Here is a 6,761-nt window from a genome sequence, read left to right as displayed (position 1 = left end):
AATATCTTCCATCTATTATATAAAATGTAATGTGTTGTGCTGACTGGGACAAACCAACCTATAAATCCAGCCATCTATTCTGTTTTTTCTTAAATCTAGGCCACTAGAACTATTACTTACTCCAAAATAATAAAATTCGTTCACCCACTCATTGAATGTGTGTAACAATCTATATAACAAAACACAATGTTTTGTGCTGACTGAGACAAACCAAATGATAGATCTAACCGTCTGTTGTATTTTTTCTCAGATATTAGCCATTAGATCTCTTACCTACCTGGAAAAAAAAAAATAATTCTTTCACCCATTCACTAAATCTATTATACAAACCCACGATAAATTTTGACCGTTCAATTTCCACAGTTAAATCTCAACCCTTACTTCTTATCTCAAATTATAACCACCATCATAAAATTAATGACAGATTAATTTTATACTAATGACCATTTTCACAATTTATTATCTCCATAACTTTTTCAATATTAATTGTGTTTTAGGTTATGAAATAATAACCCTTAGATCTTAATTCCTAAAATCTCATAAAATCTTAACCGTTGATATCTCCCTCGTAACCTCTCTATCTCCATAATTTTCAAAAAATAATTGTCTTTCGGTTATAAAAGAAGAAGATTGATGGATTTTATCTCCCAATCCTTTCTCTATATATACTTTCCATTTTCAATCTTTCTTTCTTTCACTTCTATCTACCTTTTTCTTACCAAATTTCTTATTTTTTAGTAGAAGAAATTTTTGTCGATGGTTCAATATTAGTTTTTCTTAGTTGATTTAGCATAAAAAATTTGTCGATGGTTCAACATTAGTTTTTCTTAATTTTGTTAATATGTAATTAGTAATGTATGATTAATACATAAAATTCAGTATATATAGATCTTTTATTAATATTGTGTATTCTCCATAAGTTTACTGAAATAATTAATTGTAAATACAATTGTTGCTAAATGATAAATCTCCTTCTCTCTACATGTATCTCTTTCTCTATCGATCTACTTTATTTTTGCTTTCTATGTTAATCTTTCTAAAGTGCAGAAATAAATTTTTCATTGAAGTTTTGATTTTCAATCTTTTTGTATCGCTTCTACTAGATTTGAAAAGCATCTACTTGAAGAGTTAATTGTTATTCTTTCTCTGATTTTACGATTTAAATCTATTATCTTTTTTACTTTTCAAAAAAAAAAAATTGAGACGAGTAAGAGTCAATTAGGTGGTAGTTTTATATATATGCGTATATGAAAACCTCTGTGATTTTTATCTCTTGTAAAAGTAAAATGAATTTTTACCTTTATTATACGACCTAAAAACTTCAGTGATTTTTTATGTTGCTTCCAAAACTAATTATCGATTTCAAGCCCATTTAAAAACTATTGACTTATTTTAAATTTTTTATTTATGATTTTATGTTCGCCAGTATTATTCTTGTTTCATATTGTTTGTAAATGTGATGTACTTCGTATTCATCGGTAAAAAATCATTGACTTTTTATGATTCGCAAGACACAATTGTCCGTGCCCTAGTGGCACGGGTTATAACTAGTCTATATAACAAAACACAATGTTTTGTGCTGACTGGGACAAGTCGAAAGACAAATCTGGTCGTTCATTGTGTTTTTCTACAAATCTTGGCCACTGAATATATTACCCACCCTAAAAGATATAAGTTTATTCACCTCCTCAATGCAAGAGAGTAAAGAAGACTATGAATCTAGACCGTCTAAAACTCCCTTTCAGGGTTGGTTCAATCTTTCAGATTAAAATAACTCTCTCTTTCTCAGAAACGCCCAATTAATTGTCTGTGAAACTCCCGAAACCCTTAGGCCATGTTTGGCGGACGGGAATGGAATGTGATTCCCGGGAATCACATTCCCGTAACACGATTCCCGGGAATCAGATCATTCAGTTTGATGTTTGGTTTGGCCAGGAATAGGAATTCGATTCCTGATAGATTCCTAACTTGGTGTTTGGTTCGTGTAGGAATCGGAATATAATTTTTTGTCAAATTTCTATTATATCCTTAAACTACATAAATAAAAAGTCAATTTTATTATGTACTTTAATCAGTATTATTTATTCAAAATTGCAGATATGAAATAGTAACATGACACACCAATTAAATAGTATCTAAAATGTCAACAACCTTTGGTTGGAGTCGTAAAAGGTATAATCTTCCACTTCGGAGGTCAAAGGTTCGAGGGACGCTGACCATTTAAAAAAAAATTATTTAAAATAAATAAAGGTCATGGCTAAATTTTTTTCTTTTTAAACATTAAGAAATCGATCGTAATGAAAAAAGAACAAGAGAAGAGAGAAAAAACTAGAGAGGGAGAAAGAGGTACATTTGAGCGAGAGAAAGTATTGCTATGGTGGTGGCTAACCATAGGTTTTTAATTTTTTTAGTTGTGATATTGTGTGGAGGACGATTTTAATAATAGTCATTCTAATATTTTATTAAGGATAATTTGGTCTATAAATATTAAAACAAAGCATTCCCGGGAATGGGAATCACAAACCCACCCCCCTCCCTGGGTTTGCTATTACCCCATTTTGAGGGAATTCTATTCCCCCGGGAATAAGATTCCCACTGCATTCTCGCGAGCCAAACAATATCAGGATTGTGATTCCCAGGAATCACATTCCATTCCCACGCGATTCCCGCGCGCCAAACATGGCCTTAATGAGATTTCGTTTTCATTTCTTTTCTTTCTCTATCTCTCCATGAACTCTCTCTGAAATGCCCAATTAACTGTTTGTGAAACGCCTAAACCCCTTAATGAGATTTCATTTTCATTATCTCGCTCTCTCTCACTTCAAATTTGTCTGCTTCCTTTCCGTTACCAAATCGGCCAATTTTCTTACTATTTTCTAATCCAGAATCGTTGAGAAGAAGACAACCCTACTCCTTCGCTCCTTAACACCTCGTGGATTTTTAATTTCTTCGGGTAGAACAGATGTTAAATAATTCAGCTTTTTCAATTTTTTCATCTTCACATACTATCTCTCAAGCTAAACTGGAAAATGTTGTTCATCTTCCTCTTCACAGTTATAATGGCTTCAGATTTTCCTATATAATCTGAAAATCGAAATCTGTGATCTTCTGCAAATTGTTTACTTGTTCAGTTTGATTTTGGTTTTAAATGATTTTTAAAGTTAATGACATAGTTTTTGTTGTTACAGGGTGTGGAATAGGGAGATCATAGGCCCTGGGAAGTTTACGAGGTATTAGCTTATATCATTTCTTCTCCTTAGATTATTAGGGACATGGTCTTTGTACGAATTGACAAGGTATGGGAAACATGGTCTTTGTACGAATTGACACGGTTTCATTAAGTGATGAATTACCTTCTTGCGAGCACTCATGCTTTATATGAATTGACACGGTTCAGATTTCCAGATTATGTTTAAGTTATAGTTGACTATGGTAAAGTCATGTTTAAATAAAAAAAGAAGAACTTAAATCTTTGTACCAACTTCTCAATACACACTACATGTTTGATGAAATGTCTATGTGAATTTTAATACATAATGGGTTGTGATCTTCATCTTTCACTCATTTGATAACTCTGTTTCTTGGTTTTCTAATATGGATAATGTCAAAACATGATTTTCTAGAGGAAGAATGTCAAAACAAAAAACATAAACTTAAATTATTTAAAATGAGGTCACTTAGGATGCTCATATAGATTCATTTTTCACTCTCTTTCTCGGTATGTAATATGGATAATGGATTTTTCTTCATTCTTCATGTTAAACGCATTATCTTGATTGTGGTAGTATGACATCTACTAAACTAATTCATTCTAAAACAGGAACCTGATAAACCCCTTTCCAATTACTATCTTCTTATTTCAACAAAAAAAATACTATCTTTTTTTATCATCTCAGTAATATGCACAGCTTAATCACACTTCTTCTTTAGGTACAAAGATATCTCCTACTTAGAATTGCATCTCTTGGAAAATATTTACATTTCTATTGTCGTGGCTAAAATATTGTTTAAACTTAGCCAGGTGCATTTCTTGTATCCATTTACATGTCGTGAAAACCTTTATTTTATGACGGAGTACTTGAATTGTGGAGATTTGTTATGTTTGTTGAGAAATGGTTGCTTTGATGAAGATGTTACTCGTGTGTATTGCATAAGTTGTAAGTTGTGTTGTATATATAAACTCCTATTCGTTAAATTTTAATTTCAAAGTGGTAATGGAGACAGAGAGGTAGAAGATTTTACAAATTACATTGTGGCAGGTGATGCTTCCGTGGAAATATCTACCTTTGCTTAGTGTGCTTATGTTGGACACGTGGTCATATAAAGATGAGTTTTGTTTCACAGCTTCTACATAAATTGCTGAATTCCAGTCACTCCAGACTCCAACTGTGAATTACTTTTTAATGGTTGTTTACCAACAATAAAGCTATTTTTTTTAATGCTTTCTACGTAATTACACAGTGGTTCAGGTTATTTAGCAAGCACATTGGATGTCAAATCGGTCAATGAGGTATTTAAGGTAAAAGCTTATACTTTTCATTTTTTTCCTTCGTATTTTGATCATTTCGAGTTATTTTTTCACCATCTCATGTTAGTTTAAACCCTTCAACTTATGTAAAGTTCTGCTGAAATTGGTGGTTGATTAGTTTGTTTTCGTTTCTTCCTGAATTCTTGACGGTACTAATGGTTCATATAACTAGACTACGAGAATAAAGAGTTTCTTCTAATAGTTTGGTTTCGTTTTTAAATTTGATTATAGCAAAGCCAAAAACTAATCAACTTCCGATGTTAATGTTTTTCCTACGGTTGACCCTTCAGATTTTTCAATTCCAGGTATGTCAGCATAACCCTAAAATTAAAATTATTCTTCCTAATTTTTCTTGGATTTTGAATAGAACTTCTGCATTTTCAGATCAAGATTGTAACATCCTCACCTTTTTTACTGGATTTTTAAATTCTTTGTTCTTTTTCTGTTTGATTAGTTCTGTATGATGTTGGGTTGAATATAGAATCAGATCTATTATCCACTACCACTAAAAGAGTTTTAGTGAATTCGGTTGTTGTTATATGCAATTTGGGGTAAATGGTGCCATATTTATTTTGTCTAGAGAGTGAGAGATGAGCAATGTAAATTATATGAGATACACGATGATTGTGTTGACATCACGAAAACTTCACTCCATCTTCACCACTTTCATCTTCCACTACCCAAAGTGGATTAATTATCGGTTAACAATGCATATTTGTATGTAAGTTGACAGATGGAAGTAATATTCTAACCCTTTGTGCCCTTGGAGTTCGAGGATAAGGATATGTACTGCGGAACTCGACGTGGATGTTACAACTGCTGCCATCAACCCACTAAAATACATCGGTGAAAATTTACTTCAATTTATTTATTTCTCATGTGGTTCAACAAAATTACTTCTTCTCACTTTATGTTGGAACTTTGCAGATTTGTTACTACGCCAACCGAGGTTAGAATGAAAAGAATATTTATTTGTTTTCTATGGAAGTGTTTTGAAACTCTACAAAGATATTCAATGATGACGTACAGGGTTGTGTTTGTAATCTATCATGCATTTTCTTATAATTTCTTAGACACGAATTCAACAATGATATTTCATATAAATGGGATACTTTCATTGTGCTTCACTAATAGTACGCATGAGTACAAATAAGTTTGTTTCAGTGGCTTACGGATGTTGTGAGGGTGATGGAAACCCATTAGACATCAACAAGCAAATCCGTGCAAGCAATGCTCTGGTACTGTGTTAAAATTAGTTAGGCCTAAGGGTCTGTTTGATAAGTGTGAAAATGGGGTTAGAAAATTGATTTTCGTATGAAAATCGATTTTCTTCCGTTTGATAGGACTAAAAAGGTCGGAAAACTGATTTCCGTTAGAAAAAAAGGTTAGAAAATCGGGTTAAAAATTTTCTTACAAAAAACGTGGGAAAGTTGTTTTCTAACCCTTCACTGGTCGCGCTCTCTCTCTCCTTCCTCCCGTAATCCCGTTATCTCTCTTTCTTTCTCAGCTAACCAACCATGGTTGTTCCCTCTCTAAAGTTTGGCAACTTGAAACCAAAACTGATCATCTTTCTCACTTTCTCCATGTATACCATAAGTCATCATCAATTTTAATCTAATGAGATCATTCACCTAGATGGCCAAGATCAGCAAGATGCAAACTTCATTTGAAATCTCCATTGAAATTTAAAGCATCAACATGTAAAGATGACCCAAAAGGATTGTGGATCTCTAACGGAAGTAATCATCTCTGTTTGCAAACCCTAGTTTAGAGTGATATTTTGGCACTAGTCGCGTTAGGGTTTTGATTCCTGGTCGATTAGGTTTTTGATTAGTTTTGATTCATTTAACCCTAATCGATTAGTTTTTATTAGTTTTCTATTAGGTTTTTGATTACTTTCTTATCCTAATCGATTACTGGTTTGATTAGTTTTGATTCCTGTAGCCCTAATTGCAATCCATTATCGATCAGTTTTTATTTCTTGTAACCCTAATAGCCATGAACAATGGAGGTTGCTGCTGTTCGTTTCCAGGGCTTCATTTGCTAATCTCTAAAGGCGCCCAACTTCCTTGCAGTTGGCGCCCTTTTATTCTGTAAAGAGGGTGCCGAAAATAAATAGTTGGGTGCCTTTAAAAATTTCTCATCATATTTTCTTATGTCATAACAAACACAAAAAATTGATTTTCTTGAGAAATTTTTGGTTTTCTTTCCTATCAGAAAAAAAGTGGTTTTC

General features: G+C 32.6%; 1 long non-coding RNA gene across 3 annotated transcripts; it reads left to right on the top strand.

The window, feature by feature from the left end:
• Window positions 1-2,689: 2,689 nt before the first annotated feature.
• On the top strand, window positions 2,690-5,662 carry LOC147538988 (uncharacterized). 3 transcript variants are annotated; one of them, XR_015225649.1, is made up of 7 exons: window positions 2,690-2,953; window positions 3,189-3,230; window positions 4,022-4,157; window positions 4,260-4,519; window positions 4,760-4,833; window positions 4,913-5,374; window positions 5,456-5,662. It is a non-coding gene; the product is annotated as an uncharacterized LOC147538988 (long non-coding RNA). The 3 variants fall into 3 exon arrangements; XR_015225650.1 differs by lacking the exon at window positions 4,022-4,157 and having other exon boundaries at window positions 5,255-5,374; XR_015225648.1 differs by lacking the exon at window positions 4,022-4,157.
• Window positions 5,663-6,761: the final 1,099 nt, after the last annotated feature.

The sequence above is a fragment of the Eschscholzia californica genome, unplaced genomic scaffold, assembly GCF_041429995.1.
Source record: "Eschscholzia californica isolate CP2 unplaced genomic scaffold, dmEscCali1.0.p SCAF_5, whole genome shotgun sequence".
Classification (NCBI taxonomy): Eukaryota; Viridiplantae; Streptophyta; class Magnoliopsida; order Ranunculales; family Papaveraceae; genus Eschscholzia; species Eschscholzia californica.
This window is presented reverse-complemented; position numbering and strand designations above follow the sequence as displayed.